Source organism: Takifugu rubripes, chromosome 10 (genome assembly GCF_901000725.2).
Source record: "Takifugu rubripes chromosome 10, fTakRub1.2, whole genome shotgun sequence".
Taxonomy (NCBI): Eukaryota; Metazoa; Chordata; class Actinopteri; order Tetraodontiformes; family Tetraodontidae; genus Takifugu; species Takifugu rubripes.
The window spans coordinates 3737093-3758009 of NC_042294.1; the positions used below are offsets into that span (position 1 = coordinate 3737093).

Consider the following 20917-nt stretch of genomic DNA (forward strand, 5'->3'; position numbering starts at 1 on the left):
TTTGCACGTGGAGGTGCGTTTATGAAAGACCTTTGCTGTTTCACACGTCCACCTGTATATGCGGATTGATAAAGGACTGAATGTTTTTCTGGGTGTTGATGTCTGACCTCTGACCTTCCAGACCCTTAATTCTCATTGGCCCGAACTAATTTCAACCACGTGTGTATCCAACTTCGGGCTTTTCTGGTTCCCTCCACCTGCAGGACAGCTGTGCGCCGCTGCCACGTCTCTGCACGCTGCCGGAGCCAAAGTGGGGGCGCACTCCTCAGACATCGGAGCTCCCCGCGCAGCCGTGACTACGGACACACCGTCCGTCTCCACTTCACGTACTGAGTTTAGTGAATGAACTGCCCCTTTTGCCCCCTTCGCTTTGACTCACGGCGACGTCGAGGCTTTGACCCGCCTCCCCGAGCGCGGAGGCGCATTGTCTGCGGCGCAGCGCGACAGTGCGGTGTCCGATTACAAGCCGTGCGCTGAGGAGGCATCGGCACACAGCGCCTGGCTTTGGAAATAGCACAGAGGACTCCGGAGGGACCGGAGAACCTGAAGGAATCTCGACAGGGATAAGGTTATCCCGGCTCGTCCTTCCAAAGTGAGGATCTATCACCTCGAGGTCATTTATTTTTATTTTCTTTTGATTTGTCTCTTTACATCATTCTTCTCACCGGCCAAGACACGCAGCGTCTCCCTCTGCTAGATGAACGGGAGTTGTGCACCTCACTCGGTAAGACCCAACAGAACCTCTGTCACGTTTCAGAAAGGACTCCGCTTTAACGTGGTGCTCCGCTTTAACGTAAAAATCCTGCCAGTATAATTGAAATGAAAATAAATCAGTTTGAGAAGTTTTGCATTTCTTCTCTACGGCGTCCGACCGCTGGGTGGCGCTGGCAGCGTGCAGCCACCATTAGATTTAAGAGCGTTTCTGTGTCTTTTTCATCTCTTACAGTGTCTCTTTGGTTGTGGTTTTATAGAGAGTAACTCCAGTTGTGTCTTTATTGCAGCGGGAGGTTATTTTAAAGCTCATTTAAGGAGCGTCCAGGGAGGATGTTCAGATTGAGTCTGCTGTCCCTGTCCATCATCTGTCATCTGTCATCTTTGCGTTCTACAAATGCACAGATTTGTTCACGTCTTTGAATGCACCTTTTGCTCACTGTAATTTATAGTTTTGATATTATTTTTTAAAGTTGGTCTTTGCATCATTTGTTTACACAAACACAGACTGAAGTGACATCACAACTTCTATAGGTCTATAATCCAAATTACGATCCAACCTTCTCAGACTTGAGCAGGTAGAAGCAGATGAACTGATTCATCTTCAACAAGCTGAAGTTCAGTCGAAATAGATGTTGCTGTTTGTCCACCGCCTTTTCCATTTCACTGGTAGTTATGCGGCTCCTTGGATGTTTTGGAGCTTTGAACACATTCCCCCTGATCTAATGCTGCAGCCTTAAATGTTAAGTTTTCGAGTTTTGTAGCTTCCCCACAGACACTGTGAGGAGCACTGGGTTTGGATTCCAGCTTCACCTTCCTCGGCTCTGTAAAGAGCGTGATTGAGCACGGGCGCTGACACAGAAAACAAGCAATTAATCCCAGCCCTGGGGGACGCCGATGTGAAAATGACCCCATTGGGGCCATGTGGTCGCCACAGAAACTGCATGAATGGCGAGCCCATTGTCGTTGACCTTTTGTGATTCAGCTTCTCATCAAGGGGGGTTCAAGTCCTGTCAGGGGTGAAAGTGAAAGGTATTATGATGCGTGTGTAAACCAAACAACCATTACCCTCTGGCCCCATGCTGCTCTTTGGGGCTCGTTTGGTTACTTATTTATCGGACAGCAGCAGGACGGCGCTTGAGACGCTCTGTCCTTGTACAAGCGGCCTCACTATGGAGCTGTTTGTTGGCTGTGGATTATAGCACACAGCCCCCTAAATTTAAGCCTTATCAACGCATGATTTATTGTGACTAAACTTGGATTCTTGAACAATAGTTGAAGTGGTCCCTGTCCTCCCCATCGGGTTTCGTCTTTTTGCCGTCGCATACTATTTATACATGGCATCCACTCTGCGGCTGCTCCGGAGAGCTATCCCACATGCAGGAGGAGGCAGACGCCAAATATTTAGTACCAATTTTAGCTCTTATTTGTGTCCGCAGCAGATTCATCTCTGGTCTCTCTCTGCATAACAAAGAAAGAAAATCACTGTGGTGAATATAAACTCTATGTGGTTGGTTGGTGTGGTGTTGCCATGGCTCCCAAAAGTTTCCCGCAGGGCCGATTCAGTCACAGAAAATGTGAAATATTTGTGATCAGACAGAGGTTGTTGTCTGTGTAGCCCAGGTGAGCAGAGCCACATATTTGTCTACGTTGAATTCAGACTGATGAGTTTCTGTCAAGGTCCTGGGAAGTTCTTATGTGCTCTTCATCACTTAGCAAACATTGGATCCTGGAACGCTGCACAGTTGGACGTGAGAAGTGACTCAAAAAATCTCCGTTTAGCGACAGAGCTCTGCTTCAACCAGGCAGGGTGATGATTGGGCTGCCAACAGCTCAGGACCAGGGCAGCCAAATATAAATAAATAGTGTTTCCTAGCAAAGCATGAGCACTGCTGCTGCTTCTGCTGTTCAGATCTAAGCCTGGGTGTCTGCAGTGTCTGAGTGAAACATCCAGCTTCCTGTCCACACGTCAAAGGGAATTAGCACTGCCGACGCAGCCGTCACTCTCTGCTACCGCTACGCCACATTAGCGCCATCCCCGCTCATGGCTGCGACCTCAAAGTCCACTCGGATAGCACAGGGAGGTGTCTTTCAACCACACTGAGAACGGGGAGATTCTATTTGGGTCACGATTAAGTAATCCCCAAAGCCTCTTTTCAAGCCGAGAAGCAGTTTGCAAGGTTGGAGCGGGATGGGTCCAAAGTTGTGCGGCAACAGGAGATGTGATTATTGTAAACTCATTTTAGGTTGGAGACCGTTGCACCGTGGTGAGGAGCAGAGAGTTGTGAAGGAAGAGGTGGAAGGGAAATCATGGATTACTCTTCCGTCTGCATAAATGCTTGTTTTTCTACAAGTTTTCTTCAAGATTTAAACTTAATCCTTGACTGGAGGGGGCAAATTCATAACATGTTGTTCTCGGAATCATCCAAATGTGCCTCAAAAATGGGGAGGAAAAAAAAAGCAGCCTGGTCTCAGACGCTCCTTTTTTCCTCTTTGTTGGTCTTTGTTTATTGACAGACTGAACTCCTTAGGGCCTTTTGACGGATGAAAGGAGTTGTGAGTTGTCACATATACAGGGACACCCCTCACACCCACCAGAGGCTGTCACCCGGCAGTATTTGTCTGTAAGACGAATGTCTTTGAGGCATGAATGAGAGGATCATTTGACGGCGGCGCTCTGCTCGTATTTTTCTCTGTTATACGAGCTTCCCCTCCTTCAAGGTGAGAGCAAAGTGTGAACAGCCTCCCACGAGGCTCTGTCGCATCGCTCTTAGCTAAATTAGCAGCCAGCTTTACTGAAGCTGAGCTTTTCACGATGTTTGTGTTTATTCTATGGTCTTTTGCATCAACAGGGCTGAAGCTCAGGTGTGCCGCTCATTAGAGGTTTTTCTTACTCCTCGCAGGACGTTTATCTGCGTCTCATCATCCTGCGATAAAACACTATTTTGCTGTGATGGGTTAAGAACTTCACACAGCCAAAAAAGTGTAATTTGATCAGTGAGAGGATATAAATTCAGAAAATCCTTTAATCCTGAGCAAATGAAAACATTTATCTCTGCTTTGAAATCATTACAGAGCCATAATCAGAGCAATATCCTCGACAGAATCATTTCACGTCGCAGGCAGGAGGAGACAGTACAGCGCACTGCCTTCTTTTTTATCCTCATGACAAAATTAGAGATAGCATCTAACAGATAAGGCATCGTGCATGTGGTAGCTGGGCCATGCAGGAAAATGGAAAGGGAGGAAGACGTAGTGAAGGAGATCAGGCGGGAGATATGGAGAGGGAAATGGGATCTTGAACGGCGGAGGTAAAGAGATAAGAACTTAAGTTTGGGAGACAAAGCAAGTGAGGCGGCTGTTTTTCATGTTGAAAAGGGAAAGGGCAGGACTGAGATCACCAGGAATTCTGCAGAGACAGCGCAGGTGGTAAAAGGATTGATGAGTAGACAGGCAGGATCCTGGAACTGTTTCATATACAATTTCTGAGGTGGCGGTCTGGTTGGTCCTCTGGATGCATCTGTCAGATTCATCCGTCAAAGCTGGAGGTCCTCAGAGACAAGACAGGGAGACAGGCAGCTGGGGCAGCACAACAAAGAAAAAAGGAAGCAGCAAGATGAGGGAGGCATCACAGAGGGGCGCTGTCAGGAGGAGAGAAGGGAAAGAAAACAGAAGAGGGATGAAAAACTGAAGGGATGTCATTCTGCCCACATGGGAATTGAAGACGGACTTTGTCTCCGTCTTGTTTTCTCCGTTTAGGTGCTAAAATCCATCTCTGAAGAGCGTCAACGCATCGGCAAAGCGCACACCTCGTCTCTTTCAATTACCATTGGCTCTACAGGCCCTGGTTTGTCTCTCGGGCTGCACGCGGCAGCATAATGGAACTGAAGTGGGGATATTCTTTTTAATGTTGGCTTTCTAAACCCACTGTCCAGCTCCACCTACAAAAATAGAAAACTTATTGAAACAACGTAAAAGGACAAATTTAAGGAATCAAAAAACCATCTTTTTTTTGCACTTTTTGAAAAAAGAAAAAGAAGTCCACTTTAACTGATAAATACGTGAGGTACAGTACCCATAAGCCCAGGTCAGACAGGAAGGCTCTCCTGGTGTAGATGCTACGCTGCCTTGGTCCTGGGGCCTGGAGGGCGTATGACCTGGCAGAACGTAACAAACCACATATTATCCTTTCCCTGAACAGCATGTTGAGTAAGCCATCAGGGTGATTGAAGGCTCCTGCCGCACAGCCCCCACTTTGTCGACTTGGTGCTGACGTGACTACCACTCGTCTGGAAAGAACGTAGTCTGTCCATGTACACAAACAAGAACACGGCATCCTGGGATATTCTGTTATGGAACATTAAGTCTATTAAAAGTCTAGCCGGGCTCCAGCGATAAGGATATCTGTTGCTAAAAGACACTGGGGTAATTCTAGAACAAATTGCCTGGAGGGTCCGTTATTCTTTATTCTTAACAGTGTTGGCTAGTTAATACAGCAGTCTGATTATGCCATTCATGAAACTAGAGAGTGTTTCTTTTCTCCAGCATTGCCTCTATTGGTATTGGATTCCCATGAGGAGTGTGTTGCGTTCAGGAGCTGACATGATGCCTGCGCTGCTAACCCCTAACCCCCATTGGGAGTTCAGTCGATTCTTCCAAGATTCTCGGGGATGAAGTACATCGTGTCTTCCACTGCTGCCTCCTGTGTGAAGCATTGTTTACTAGAGGAGTTTAAAACACGTAACCCTACATAACCTGGAGACAAGTCAGGCGACTCCACTAAATAAAGTTTCAAAAATTAGCAAAGAGGGGGTGATAAGCCAGTGTAAATATGGAGGTTGTGAGTGCTGAGGCCTGTTTTGTGGGCAGGTGCAAGCATTGGTTCCACAGGAGGTCAGCGGGGGTAATGGAATGGAAAAGCTCTGGTTTCACTTTCTCAAGCGCTGCTTGACCTCAGCGTGACCAGACCACAGCCCCAAATCTCCTGCGCAGCTTTTTAAAGAGTTAATGCAATTTATTTGTGTGCTGGGGACAGTGTCAGTGCTCAAGGGTTTCGGTTTCACGGATTCATCCGCTCAGTCTCTAGTTTTCAGTGGAGGATCAAAGCAACAAGTTAAATGATCATCCAAACCACAAATCAAATAAATAAACTGGACTCTGGCCTTAGATTGAATAGAACTGCAGCCCTGTGAGGACCTGAGGGGGGAGAAGATGTGAGAAATTAACATGTGTGATGTTTCTTGGAGTTTGTTCCCTCCAGCCTTGCCTCTTCAAAGTGGTGGTCATGTGACCACCTGTCACGCAAATGCAGAGCAGTAGAAGAACACACTGAATGAATATATCTGTAGGTTTCCTCTGAGATTGATATGATCTTTTGATTGGATGAGCAGCATTGCCCAATGTCCTATCCATAGGCCATAAGCAGCCGTTGTTGCTAAAAAGTAGAATAGCTTTCCTTGATGAATAATCAGATGCAAAGAAGACATAAAACATGACAATGCCGCTGTTTTTCCATCTCTGGAAGAGCGCTCTTGGACAGGCGCAGCGAGGCAGCAGAAACTCCTACACACAGGATGGATTTCCTCTGGACTTGCCTCACCGCAGCACTTTGTTGCAGCGCTCTTGTTGTCATTAAAAATAGACCTCTGCCCTTTCTGAAGCGCAGGCACTGTGGCATCCTGATATATTCTGTGCTCCATCCTGTTCCCAAAAGGCCTTCTGGGCAGAAAGAGCGTTCCCTCCTCAGCAACAGTTAAGGGCAAAAGGGGACTCTTTCCTGCAGGGCAGACACATTTTTATTAACTTCAGAAAAAGGCATAGAACGGAGTCATGGAATGCGATGCGGCGAGAAAACTGTTGCGAGCTTCTGATGCTTGGGAGGAAATGGCGCAAGTTAAGAGTTTTTATTCTTCCTGTCTCAAAGTGACCCCCTCATGATTTCCGCAGACAAAACTAAATTCATCCTCGGGGATAAATAACCTTTTTTTGTGCAGCCACGGCAAGTGTGAGGACGGGGTCGACGCTTTACGGGTGATTTTGGGAGATAATCTTTCCAAAACAACAGCAGCCTTCCCCGCTGGGCTGCAACAGACACACGCACAATGACCCCGTTTACCTTCTCATGTCTTTCAATATATTTCTCATTGGCGTGGACATGTGCCTGTAGGCAGGTCGTGTTTTTTAAGCTAAAGCAGTTATTAATGGCAGGTTAAACCCGCGTCAGACCCTCTTCTTCACTTTCACTGTGATCGAAGGGGCCAGATGACCGATTTAACTCTGGATCCATGGGTAGCCAGCAAAGGAAGCTAATTGCATGTTAAATTTACTTGGGTTACTGGTAGCAAAATGCACTTAAAGAAACATTGCTGTGAATCGCTGTCATTTTTTCCTCAGTGGAGGGCTGTAAATTAGCTGCATGTTCTCTCATGCAAAATTTGCCACTTCCCTCCTTTTTTTCCAATATTAAGTGAAGAGTTCCACGATGAAGCCTGAGCTTAAATTTAAGATACCTGAACGTCTCAATAAAGTGATTTTTATTGGCCTTGAATACTTAATCTTAATAGAAATAAAGCATGAACGGGGAAGTCGTGGCGAGTTTAGCAGATTGAGTGAAACAGTTCTTTGGCTCGTATTAGAACAGAGCCCAGCAGCTTTGTTTGGATTTATAGACGGCTGTAAAAGCTGAATAATAAACAAGGTGACCTTGTGATGGATCAGAGTGGCAGACACAGAGTTAAAAACACCTGGAACCCACATGTGGGTCCCGTTGTCCCCTCGCTGGCGTTCCTCTCAGGAAAACCTCCCTCCTCATCACTCCTGCAGAGGGTGGAGGCGATCATTAGGTCCATATTTATTTGCTTTCTGCTGTTTTACCACCTCCATACATGCCCTCACTACACAAACACACACACACACTGAATCGAAACCCCAGAAGAATAGTGTAATTGTGCCACAGGCTGCCGGGGGGCCCTTGTATCAGAAAAAAGCGCAGGCATTAACAGTCTGGGTCAGATCAGTAAACCGCCATGGTTTCCCCCCCCCCCCCCCCCCCCCCCCTTTTCTTGCTTCTGTTTGACTCGTTTGCACCTCTTTTTTACATTCAGTTCCAAGTCTCCGCCACCATAAACTCTTACTTCCAGATTTTCTTCAGTTGAAGAGGAGTGAGGAAAACTGAAGGACAAATTAAGAACCCTTAAAAGGTCTGTCTGTCTGTCTGTCTGTCTGTCTCTCTGTCTGTCTGTCTGTCTGTGTAGACTTTGATCAACAGGTGATGTCCATCTCCTTTGCTAGAAGATTAAATGCTAGCTGATCTTGCTATCAGCAGTTTTCTTTAGTAATCTTTAATATTTCCCACCCCTGTCCCAAATGTGTGAAAACACAGGCTGGAGCCCCTCCATGGAAGTGGGCCACACAGGAACAGACGTAGGTTAAACAGTTCTGCCCTGTGCCGCACCCGGAGCCGCGGCTAGTTTGAAAAGTGGAACAGAGCTATCCTGCTTGACTCCACCGCTGCTCCCAGATGCTCGGAACGCTGCTGTTTCCCTTCACTTCCCATTAAACTGAGGCAGATCTGCTGCTTTTCTAGCTGCCCTGAACGCCTCGTGCCTTAATCCAGTTACATCAGTTGCCCACCCCCCCCAACACAGACACGCACCAGAAAAATGTAAGAAATGTCAGTTTCTGATGCCCACAGATATCATTATAGCAGCACCTCACTTCCTCTTTCTATCCAAAGACATCTTCTATTAATCCTCCATTCTCCTCCTCACTCAGCGCTCCTTTTGTTCCAGTCTAACCCCCTTAACTCCCCTCTGCCCTCCCTCTGCTTCATCTTATCCAACAGCTCCTCACCCTCTCCTCCATCCCCTTTATCCTCCGTTCCTTTCATTAATACCATCCAGAAATCGACCTCAAGTGGCCTCAAACTCAAAATGCGTGACTTTATCGTGCGTCTCCAGGAATGACCTGACCCCCGCAGAAATGCGTTTACGCTCACAATCAAGACACGCAAACGCACATTTTCACATACACCTGACTGAGCAAGGCAGGTTTAATGTGGAGCAGCATTCAGATGAGCTGAAGCACAGACTGTATCATATGCACACGTCACACACACACACACACAAACACACACACACACACACACACACATTTAAATTTGTTCTGAATTTACTTAGATCTGAGCAGAAAAAATTGTCATGCAGTTTTTAAATTGCTCTTTCTGAGCTTCCTACCTCTTCCTGACTTCTGTTTGTTATAATTCGAATGCAAATGCCTAAGAAATGATTTTTACCAAAGGCAGCCCTTTCAGAATTACAGAGGAATAATCAGATCGTTCTCAAACACTTGTGTTAATCTGGAATTCATGTTGTGGAAATGACACAGATTTGGGTGCTTTAAAAGAGAAAAAAAAAGCGCACAGAAAGCTGAATTTTAATTTTTTTGGGGGAGCTGCATTCTCTCACACCCATTTTAGGAAATTAACCATTGATGTATTAAGGTTTTTTAGTTAAGGTGCAAAATTATGAAAACTGCTGATATAATACATAGTTCATGTTTTAAAATCATTTCCTGTCTGCAGACTCGGGTAAACAAAAACAGCACGGTTCTACTGGTACTTTGAGGGGAGGAAAGAAGAAAATAAACTGGTACAAGTAGGTCACTACACTGACAAAGAGGTATTTCAGCAGTAATAGATAGATTTGGATCAGGCAGACAGCTGTGCACATACACGCGTGTTTTTAGCTGGCGAGGAAACCACCGTGTGGGGCAGGAACATCTGTATTTGGCCTCCAATCAAGCCCTAACCCTAACCGACGTGTCAACACCGAGAGAATGACCTGTGAATATTTTATTATAATTACAAAAGAATTATAATAGTTAAAGTCTGCATCAACCTACAGCATCATTGTTGGACATTCACTTCAGCCCAGCTGGATTCCCAGACTTGACACCCTCAGAAGCTGTAATCTGCTCCTGCCGCATTAATATTCATCAGGATTTCTAAAAAAAAAAAAAAAAAAAATCTAGAGAGACGAGCCAGAACCTAAAAGTGGAAAGTGAATTAAAGTATTGGAGTTAAAAGTAATGATATTCAACTTTGATGTGTGGGTTTTAAAGACATCATGAACCGCCTGGTTCGGAGGGGCAAGAGACTGTATATTTAGCTGTGAGCTCAAATTAGACAGACACATGCCATGCCGACTCAGGTGTCGCTCCCACTGTCAGGAAAGTTGATAAGAGCTGTTGCTCCTGATTAAATGCCATTGTTCCCGCAGACGGGTGGGGATTTGTTAAAAGCTGTAGCCGCATGCGTGCATTAAACCAACAGAATAAGGAAATTGTGTTTGATCTCGTATGTATGTCCTAAGCATGCACAAGCCATCTTTTTTATGGGAAGCTCAAAGCCTTTCATACGTTTCTGGCTCATCAGCTATAAAAGGCTCAGAGTTAACATGGGCCGGGATCCACAGCTTCTCCTACAGAGGTCCTTTAAAGAGCAGCACCTATCCAGAACCTGCTCACTTTCACACTTGCTGACACGCGTTTCTGTAGCAGTCGCAGATCATCCATTACAGCCCATAGATTGATGGAAGGGCAAGGTTTTTCTCATCTTTGCAGTTTAACCCATAAAAAGTGTTAACAAGGGCTTCTGATGTGCCAGGGTAGATGATATTTACACACTCACACCTATATTTTTGTTCCCTTAAGAATCTTTTCGTGTTGTTGACTCCACAGACTGAAGCCTTTTCTCTGGTATGCTCATGACAAAGCAGAGCAGCAGCGATGCAGATGCAACTTTAATACCTCTACACCTGCCCTTGTAAGTGTGCCGGCGTCATTAAAAAAAGAACATTATGCATTAAACAAAGCCTCAAGGCAATTCCTCTTTTTTGGTTGAACGGTGCCGCTGTTAATGCATCCTGGAGTGCATGTGTTGCAGCCCGTGAGCCACCATTTGGCATTTAATACAGGAAGTCTCCACCACAAAAGCCAGCTAGAGCAGTTAGCGAGCATGTTGCAAAGAACGATTCCGTCATTAGTATTTGTGTGAAAAATAGCAGCTACTGATGTGGTCCCGATAACAAAGGTGCCACGTTTGCATCACCTTTCATTCGTGCTTCTTCAAATGGAAGTCAGTGCCGATGTGAAATTTGGGAAGTTAAAGCTGGCAGCGATCAAATTCATGGCTTATAAATAGAGCCATGAATATTCATGCAGCACGCTGGAGGATGCTGCTAAGGTTAATAAGTTATTTTCTGAAACGGGAAGTCCAGAAATGAGTCACATTCCAGAGTTTGTGAGGCATAAGTGCTAACGAACCTCATTTGAGTGACACTGGCGAGTCCTTAGTGCTGTTGTGGTTTGTGTGGATCGAACAGAAAGAGCATCCCAGCAGGTTGCTAATCATCAAGCCGTGATGCTGAAGATTTAGTGAAGTTTTAGCCTTTCAGGACACAAACTGTTTTATTTATGTATTACAATCTTTTTTTAAAGTGTGCATCTTCTGACCTCAAGGGAGTGACTGACTTTACTCAGACTGAGTCTCTAAAGGTGCACACAGAAATGAAAATATTTGCTTGTTTCACAGACCTCCAGCTTTAGTAGTTTTCCCTACTGGCATTGCCGGTCTGATCACATGACCCAGAACGGAAGTTTACCGACTTCAGCACAAATCCGGTTTGGATTTGTCTTTGGAAAAAAAAAAACCATAGGATTTTATTTTTTTATTTTTTTTAAAAGCGCCCTGAGACTGAAGATCGATGTTTCGGTGCTCGACATTACTATTGGGCACAGGACGGCGTCTCTGGAGCCCAACACAACACACATGAAAGTGCAGGGACAGCAAGGATTTAGAACTCTCAACTCCATATTTCCAACAGAGGTCACATGCTTTTCCTATGCTTGTCAGTCCCCTTTAAACTGCCCCTAACCCGCAGCTGGTGCTCACCACCCTAGTTGTGGATTTGCAGAAGGGAAATGTTGGATGACTCTGTAAAGTCATGGTACCAAACCAAAGGTTTTTGCTGGATAGGGAGCCAAAAAATAGTTATTTCTGGTGACCTCAACAAGTCTAAAGATAGGAACTTCCCAAGGCTGCAGTGTCAGGTGACTGAATATCTCAACGGCATCAATTTTAGAGGATATCTTCCAGAGTGAACGAGGCTCCTTAGTCTTGTGAAACCAGCCATTCAGGTTCCTCGAGAGAAACAAGTGAAGAGGAAAAAGGGAGAGACAGGCAGTACTGAGACATGGGGGATAAGACATCTGTTGGCTCGGAGATGCGAACGCATCGGATGCCTGCAGGCTCCGTCTCCAACTCTGTCCTCTTCTGTTGTCCCAGCTTACCCTCAGGAGACATGTTCTAGGAGACAGAGAGCCAACAAATGCACGCACGCTCACACACGCACACACAAACATCATTCGGGTTTGTACTTTCAGTGCTGTAGCTCTTATAAAGTTAAGAACGTCACAGTTTTCTACTGTCTTTTGCGTCAACTGGACCAATTATAAAGTGCCCCCCCCCCCAACCACCACCACCACACACACACACACACACACAAACAAGTAATTAATTGGTTCCACAGGAGCCCAGAGCTAATTTACAATACCTCCTGCCACACTTTTCTTATATAGTAAGTCGGCATCTCTGGGTCCATATGTGTGTTTCGCTATTCTCCTGCCAAAAGATGCGCTTGTTGATGAGTTTCAGACGTATAATTACTCTGCTGTAGGTGTTTGCGGCCTGTTCGGCTTGTTATCGCGGGGATTTTGATGGCAGGAACAAGAAGGGAAGATTGATTACAGTTGTCTTCTTACTATTCCGTCTCGGTCTGAGCTAGCGGTGACGTGATTTTGTTAGCCGCGCCATTGCAGATTCAGTCTACTCGAGGCGAAAAAGCAATCAAGTCACTTTGTCGTGTCAACGAATGAGAGATATGGAACAGAACTTCATTTAGAGGAGAAAATACTTTAAAGTTTATAATATCTTATTTCTGAGAAAGAACCCCAGTTAAAGCTGACGTCAAACTAAATATTAGAGAAGAATCATCCTGCCTTGGCGGTGTGCTCCAAAACCATCTCCGTTTTTACGATTGGAAAATAATCAAATTCTCTTTTACGAGATAATTCTTTAAGTTTAATTCAACAGCTTGAGAGCAGCAAGATGCAAACATAGCTCTGACTATCATATTTCTTTAGTGTTCTGTTTGTGCCCTACAGTCACTGAGACGCCGCAAACCTTGTATCTCTCTATGCTGTATTATTCATCTATTTTCTGTTATCCTTGCTCCTACTTGGGCCCACATGGGGCGGGGGGGATGGAGTCCCAGCAGTCACCAGGTGAGAAGCAGGACAGGTCACAAGTCTATCACAGGACACACACTCACACCCAGGGGCAATTGAGATATTTTTAAATATGGATGTTTGCGGGGAAAACTGGTAAAACGCCACATAGAATCAAGAAAAACCTTTGCTGTGGAGCAACCTTGCTAACCTCTGCCACATGCACTCTAGCCCATCATGTGTACCCAAATGGCTTCTGTCTTTTTTAGCTACTGTTCATGTTCATTTTGTAAGTTTAGATGTGAAGGGGAAAAAATTACCTGTGTTGGCAGCATTTTCTGGATTTATCTTTTGCCTCAGTTCTTGAGTCCATTGGCTGGTTGCTGACTGTGATTGTCAGCCATTTTGCACTTGACTGTTGGCAAAAAAAATGTTCCTTCTCTTCCTAAACCGCTTCCAAACCTTTGTAGCCAGTATCGATTTGAAGCCAAACGGTCTTTTGTCAGGATATCCTGTGCGCTTAGCATCCAGTGCCTGTTCCGTTGTAATTATCAGTGTTAATCAGAGCAGCCTAGCCAGAGACAGGAGGGGGAAATATTAGCTTATCTCTAAAATGGGTATAAAAACTTCATAATTACACTGAAATATAGAAGCACTAATTGTCTTGCTAAGGTTGCTGTACAAGATCCAACATACAGATTTCACTAAGCGAAGCCAAAGTGACTCGACCTCTACAGCATAAGAGATTTTATCCATCATTCTCTAGATTATTTTCTGTCAGCGCTAAGGCTAATGTGATTGATTATGATATTAGCGAACGAAGTATTATGATCAAAAATGGTGCTCAGTGCTTTATCTCATCTGAACCCTCAGATGACTATTTCTTTTCCACTCTGTTAGCACCACGATAGCGAGACGCTCTGCTGCCAGCTTTTGTCTGTTTTGTGAAACCTCAGCAGTCATCCTTGATACTCGTGCGCGGCCCTGGTTTAATTCTTCTAAACGAAAGCCTTGAATGGTGAATTGTGTTGCATGGACTGTGATTTTGCACCCTGGCAGGCTGTTGTTACCCATTCGTTTAGCAAGTAATTAAAGCATTAAAATGTATCCAGCCTCACAGGTGCATGTGTCAGTGTGAGCAGTGTGTGATAGCTACATTGCCAGCAAGCCTTCTTCACCTAATGCATTCTTTTGGGGTGGGGTGGGGGGGGATTATTCAAATGTTGCTTTAGATCATCAGGTTTTCTGATCATGTTTGCTTTGTTGTCAGAAAGACTTTTTAGTTTCACTCTGAGGTTTAATCCACTGCTGAGCTCTGAGGTTGTTGTTGTTGAGTCTGAGAGCCCCAGTAGCCGAGGGTGGGGAGTTTCTGTTTCAACAAGTAGCTGGGTCAGCTTGGTTTTTGTTGTATTTCTGTCTGTTCTTCTTCGAATGCGGCTACCTCTTAGTTCGTCCTCAGGATTAGACATCGTGTATATAGAATTTATACAATGTTAATTGGCACCAAAAGGCCTTTTTTTCTGTGCTGTGCACTTCCATCAGGGTTTCTCCCTTTCAGCAGAGCTTAAATGAAGGTTTGCTCTTCAACTCTTCGAACAATATTACAGTAGTTTCTTATCTGTGCACCCACATTTGTTGAAGTTGTTTATTTAAACCTGGATGTAACTCGAAAGATACTGAATACTGGGCTTTATGGATATTCTGCCAAGTCTACTGCAAATATGAACGCTAATTATTATTTAAGACACAGTTTCATTTAATTAACAAAACATTTTTAAAGTAATTAATTTGCCTTAATGGTGGATGAGGGTGTGACTCCTCATCCACTGTTCTCCAGCCTGTGAATGTTTGTCCAAGATCCCAGGTACCCCAGTTTCATCTCGCACACCAAGGAAATGCGATTTACATTTCTTCAGAGACTCTAAATTCGTCTAAATTATACCTGCATGTATGTGTGTGAGGCGTGGGCATCCTGAATGATACTGGGTGTATGCCTGCCTTTTGCCAGATGACCACTTGGAACGACTGCAGAGGTTTTAACCTCAGGCGAATGGCTGCGAGGGATAAAACCCCCGACACAGAAGGTGAGCAGGTTTAAAAATGGCCTGTTCTTCTTCAGACGATCATCTTGCCAGTTTTACTGCAACTGTTCCAAGTCCAGGTATTCAAAGGCGGCCAGACAGGCGGTGCTGATCCGCAGGGAGTGAAAGAACCTATGGACAGATTCGTCTCAGGCCCGAAGTTGATTTTCTCTGCCACATTTTATTGAAACCATTCCTCTTGTGTTGTGCAGATGCACGCACGTGCACATGGGAGGCAGACGGGCTCGTACATCGGTGCTACAGTTGAGTAAAAAGAACAGCAGAATTTAGGAACCTCTGGAAGGCCGGGGTGGGACTGGGATTAAATTGCTGGGTGTGTTTTTTTTAAACAAGACAGTGGTGTGTGTGTGTGTGTGTGTGTGTGTGTGTGTGTGTGTGTGTGTGTGTGTGTGTGTGTGTGTGTGTGTGTGTGTGTGTGTGTGTGTGTGTGTGTGTGTGTGTGTGCACTGGATTTAGCTGCGCTGAATCTATGGTTGTGGTCGAGAGGCTTTGGATCTCAGTAAGGGATCCAAGCTTTGGAGTCATTGTGGATTCCAGGCTTTGCAAAAACAATATTAAGGGGGAATCCCAGGATATAAGCAAATGGAAGAGTGATGAGTCAGGTTATTTACCTAAACTGACCCCGAGATCACCAGCCGCAGTTCTCAGCAGGATATTTGGGAAATAACATCTGAGCAGGAGAATTGTTCACCTTCAGCTCCGAAGCCTGTGTCCCATCAGCTGCAGCCCTTCTCTGCACGAGCCATGAACACACAGAAGGTCTCGTAGAGTCTATAGATTAATGGCAGCTCGTCTAATGGCACATTCAACACAAATCAAACTTCCAGCGTCGTCCTGAACTTAAAGAGGCGCTGTCTGATTGACTGTTTATTCAGTGCAGAGCTGTTTGCTGAACATAATAGAGTTCAGATTGCGAGCCAGATTACGGAGCCGTGCAGTAATTCTAACCAAACATACACGTGTGAGCATGCATACATGATGATCTCTTTTTCCAAATGCTGAGAAATAAAGTAATTTAGCTCAACTTTCAATTGAAAATTTCATACATTTCTTAGCTCCTGTAAAGTGAATACAAATAATCAAACTATACTTTTGGCTTCAAAAAGACTCGTCTTCCATCATCCCCCCCATGGGACATAACGGGCAAAAGGGTCAGAGAGAGGTGAGAACTAGAGGCTTGAGGAATCTGACAAAAGGCAATTAAAGAAGTGAATTGGCCACTGAATCTGTCAGTCATGCAGCAGTTCTTCACTCACTTGTCAGTCTGTCAGTCACTCACTTGCTTGGACTCTTGCTCAGGGAATCAGTCATTTGTCCCCTTGAGACAACCAGACTTAAGAACTTTACAGCATTTTTTGTTTTGCCCTGAGTGGGTCAATTATTTATTTCCATTCCCAGGTGACCTTTAGCCTCACATGTCTGGTGCCTCTCCTGTCCATCCGTGTTTGTGTTTTCTGGGGTCCGAACACCAAAACCTGCACACAGAGATGTGGAGGAGCAAACAGAAACCTGCTGATGAGTCTTGTGACAGACAGTGTGAAGAAAAATCACACATCTGACACAGCTTTTTATAGTAGCCTCTATGTGTTCAGGGCGAGAGCAAAGTCTGGGAGGATTTTACTGCTGTGTGTCTGGACTAAGGTGGGGGGTGTCTCACAGCACTGTGTCGCCCATTCTCACACCGACCAACTCTGTTTAGACAGGTGCGATCGCCACTGCAGCACTCGGTGTTAATCCGTGAGTGTGTGAGAGTGTGTCTGTGATTGCGGGTGTGTGTGTGGCTGCATAATGAAAACTAGCATACACATTTGACCGGCAGAATGAGAACTTTTTGGAACTTGAGGACATTCTGACTCCAGGTACAGATGGTGGTATCCCATTATGCCAGTTATGAGATATACCAGGGGTCGGCAACCCGCGGCTCTGGAGCCGCACGCGGCTCTTTGGCGCCGCCCTAGTGGCTCCCTGGAGCTTTTTCAAAAATATGAAAATGGAAATTGTTTTAATATAATTTCTGTAGGAGGAAAAACGTGACAAACATTCTTAAAAGTTTTCCAATGCTGTATAAATGTGTATAATAAATATTTAATTTCAACATCTCATTATAATGGAAGTTAAACTTAAAGCTCCATCTACAGCAGAGCGGTCACGTGGTGCCTCATTCTCTCCAGGATGCGCTGCAGGGAAAATAAACATTTCATCATGAATGCTCATTATGTAGTTGTAGCCTACTTATCATTTGGAAATTAGGCTAATATAGCTAATATAGACACTTACAGCATGTGTTGCCTTTATTATAAGCCCTATATAAGGCTTTAATTTTTTGCGGCTCCAGACAGATTTGTTTCTTGTTTTTTTGGTCCAATATGGCTCTTCCAACATTTTGGGTTGCCGACCCCTGAGATATACTGTCGAGGGACGTGAGCAACACTGTTGCTATGACGTTCAGCTCACCTGGTTACTATCAAGGCATCAATTTACTGTAAGAAGCATCTCTTTTGTAAAGACCCTGTTGAAACTTTTTTGGATCAATTTTTTTTTGTTTAACACTTTTTTGGTCCTAACATTATATTTCAATAATGAACACATTTATTGTGCTTGTTCTTTTGCTGGTGGGTGTCAATGTAAGGGAACTGAATTGGTACTACATAGGTAAAATTTGATACAGGTGTAACGAACACTGTCATCTCCTGCCACAGGGGGTGCTGCAGCACCCTCAGCACCCAGCCTCCTGTCAGGGATTCATGTTGTAAAGTCCTCACAGTGTCTTCACGTGATGGAATATGTGATGGAAAATATGTGTGCATTCTCTATTTTGAGTCCATTCCTGCAAATAATCTGCATAATTTTAATTGATCTTCTGCTCAAATGAAAAAATCACAAACTGAAATCACTGAGGCGCTGGTGGTCTGGATCAGGCAGCGAGAGAATGCTTAAGTTTGTGCAACAGTCATAAAACGTGTGATCCTCTCTGATCTGAGGGACAGATCGCAGACTCCTGGCAGCATTTGCATGTCAGGATTTGAACTGGTATTTATTAAAATTTGTCAAGATTCCGTGATAGCACGTCGACTTTTTGGCAGCTTTGTGTATAACAGTCAGCCAAAATGAAGCGAGCAGAGCAATATAAATTCACTCAAAATTTAATGCCAAGTTTGGACATGTCAGTGCCTGTGTGTGTTTTACAATTTTAATTGTGAGGCATTAACTGTCTGCATGCAAGACATGACTGTGATTTACCAGCTGCAGTGCTGACAGTCTTCCTGATCAACCTCAGATCTGATGCCTGCTCCTCCTCCTCCTGCCGTCGCACCTCTCTGATGAGGTTCAGAGGCGTCTGAATGGGGGAAATATCAACGTGTGTCTCCAGAAATGTTTTGCACTTGAAGGTGTGAACTTGAGGACCATTATTGCAGATGATTAAAAAAAAGTGATTAGAGGGATTTCTTCAGGTTTCGTCAGGGAGTTGAGGAGGTGCTGTGGTTCCATTCTTGAATTAACAATGTTTTTTATTCTAAATGTTGATGGTTGAAAGAATTCAGTGTTGATTCGATTGATAATAACTATATTATATACTGTATATCACATGATCGATGTCAAACAAATAACGCTGCACCGTGACAACTTGAACCAGCTCGGTAATCAAGACAAATTTTGATTATTGGTTATTTTACATTGTGATACTTGATGTTTCCACCATTGAATTATGTAGGCAGTTATTGTACCTCAGCTCTTTTTTGTGTGATTCCATCCACATTTACAAAATTGATTCAAATAAACACACAGAATTTAAAAAATATATATCTGGAAAATGAAAAAAGCTTTTGTGAAATACGAGGCTTTTATTTTTTTTGTCCACTGAACACGTTGACTTATTATGGGCTGGTTGCAACATCCAGTCTGCAAAGTTACTGATGATAAATAAACTCAATGGAGCGAAATTAAATACTTGTAAAAGTATTATTAAAGTACTATTGTAAAATACAGCCATGAACATTCTTTTACCCAGAAATCTGGCAGTTGAGCAAATTTGCTGTTGGAAATAAGTAGCGGTATCACAAACATCAGTGCATCATCAAAAGAGACTTGAAGGGTTTCTAGAGCTGCTAATCAAACAGAACTTATTAAATGTTCTCACATTGCTGTACAAGTTCTTGTTTAAAAAGGAAGAGGGAGGAAGTGTTGCTGGTCTGTACATGTGTTCTACCTCCAGTGTCGTTCATATTAGCTGTGTTTAGCTGCAGGATTTCTGCTGTTAATAGACAGTATTATCCATCACAGGGTCCCAGGACGATGGGGGGGGGGGGGGGGGTGATTGTGAACATGCTGCCTCTGTGGGTACGTTTCCAAGTGTAGCGGTGTGAAGGCATGAATTAGGAGTAGGAGGAGAAGGATGAGGTGCTGGCGGTGGTTGGCAGGGGCTTGTACTGATGCCCCAGAGATGATTTAGAGTTGAGACCATTACAGCGCAGAAAGCTCTCCCACTTCCCTCTCATAGGACACGGGAGCGGCCCGTGCCGGGTAAACACTACCCGCTCTGGGAAAATGAAAGTTCAAACAGTTTGTGGGGGGGGTGACATATAAATCAGATTAATTGTTTCACCATACAGCTAATTATTAGCATTCATTATCAGGCTGATACAGACATGGCCCAAGAACAAAGGGTATGTTATAAATACGCAGCCAAAAATATTAAACATCATTTCTCTGCTTTCCGTTGTGCAGATGATTTTTTTTTTTTTTAAAGCTGTTAATACAGTAGGTCTCTGGAATGATGGGGTGTTTATAATCTCCATCACATGTGCTATTCCAAAACTTTTCATGCATTACAGGAGCTAAACCTTTATAGATACATTTCACACTACTTCATGATGATTTATAGCCTTTTTCTTACATTTTTGGGTCCAGACAAAAATAATCCTACTTAATTGGGATAGAAATTACATAATTGGTTCTGTTTTCTGCGTTGTAGTGCGTATGTGGTAAAATCTTGTTCAAAATCCACAATAAAATAGTCCATGATTCTACTTGCCGGTATTTGTGCAACAGGTATTTAAAAAAGTGTCGCAAATGAAACCTGACACATGTGTTTTCCTCTCCGGTGCATTCAGCCGTAACAGGCGAGACATGGATTTTGTCAGAGTGAAGAAAAAGAAAAACATAAAAGACTGTCAAGAGAACCAGCAGAGAGAGAGAAGCTTGGGATGAAACAAGAGATCGACTTAAAGCGAAGCGGCACGAGCTGACATGCGGAGCACCAAGAGGAAAAGAAAGCAGAATGGAGAGAGAGGAAGCTGGCGCTGGCTGTCACTTGCATTTTCCTGCTGTGGCTGGCAGGTGTTTTGCATTACTCAGAGGGCCAGGCCGCATGTTCCTGCTGCCTGGGTGTCACGGTGGATTTTGAATGACATCCGCACATAAACTTCTCGGAGCTCATATGTGCACATTGAAGGCAAAAGAAAACCTTCCACTGGAGGACAAATTGAAATAAAGCACCAATGCCTGACCGACAGGGCTGCCTGATGCTCTGAGCCAATAATGCAATTTATATCTTTTTTTTTTTTTAATTCCTTTTAAATGAAGGCCTCGTGACAACAAAGGTGGTGCTAATCCTTTTTGCTCGAGTGCCATTAACCTGTCGCACTAAATCATCCTTGTGGTGGGGGGAGCCGCTCTGGTGGTCCTGAAGGAAAAACAGATGGAACTTTCACGCACAGTAAAATAATAATTCTCCTCGCGTTGAACTGCAGAATAAAGATCCTCTGAGGAGGCTTTTGCAAAGCAAAGGATTGTTATCACTGTTGCTAAACCTTTGGCAT

The 20917-nt window shown here is 44.3% G+C and overlaps 1 protein-coding gene across 10 annotated transcripts in view; it reads left to right on the top strand.

The window, feature by feature from the left end:
- Positions 1–218: 218 nt before the first annotated feature.
- sema5a (sema domain, seven thrombospondin repeats (type 1 and type 1-like), transmembrane domain (TM) and short cytoplasmic domain, (semaphorin) 5A) overlaps positions 219–20917 on the top strand; it is a 91955-nt gene continuing 71256 nt past the window's right edge. For 3 of the 10 annotated variants that reach the window (XR_003889830.1, XR_003889829.1, XM_029842850.1), the window contains exon 1: positions 219–724. The gene's annotated coding sequence lies outside the window, so the exon portion shown is untranslated. Of the gene's footprint in view, positions 725–10449; positions 10535–20917 lie in introns of all 10 variants that reach the window. The other 7 variants (XM_029842853.1, XM_011607812.2, XM_029842851.1 and 4 more) reach the window with 4 other exon arrangements.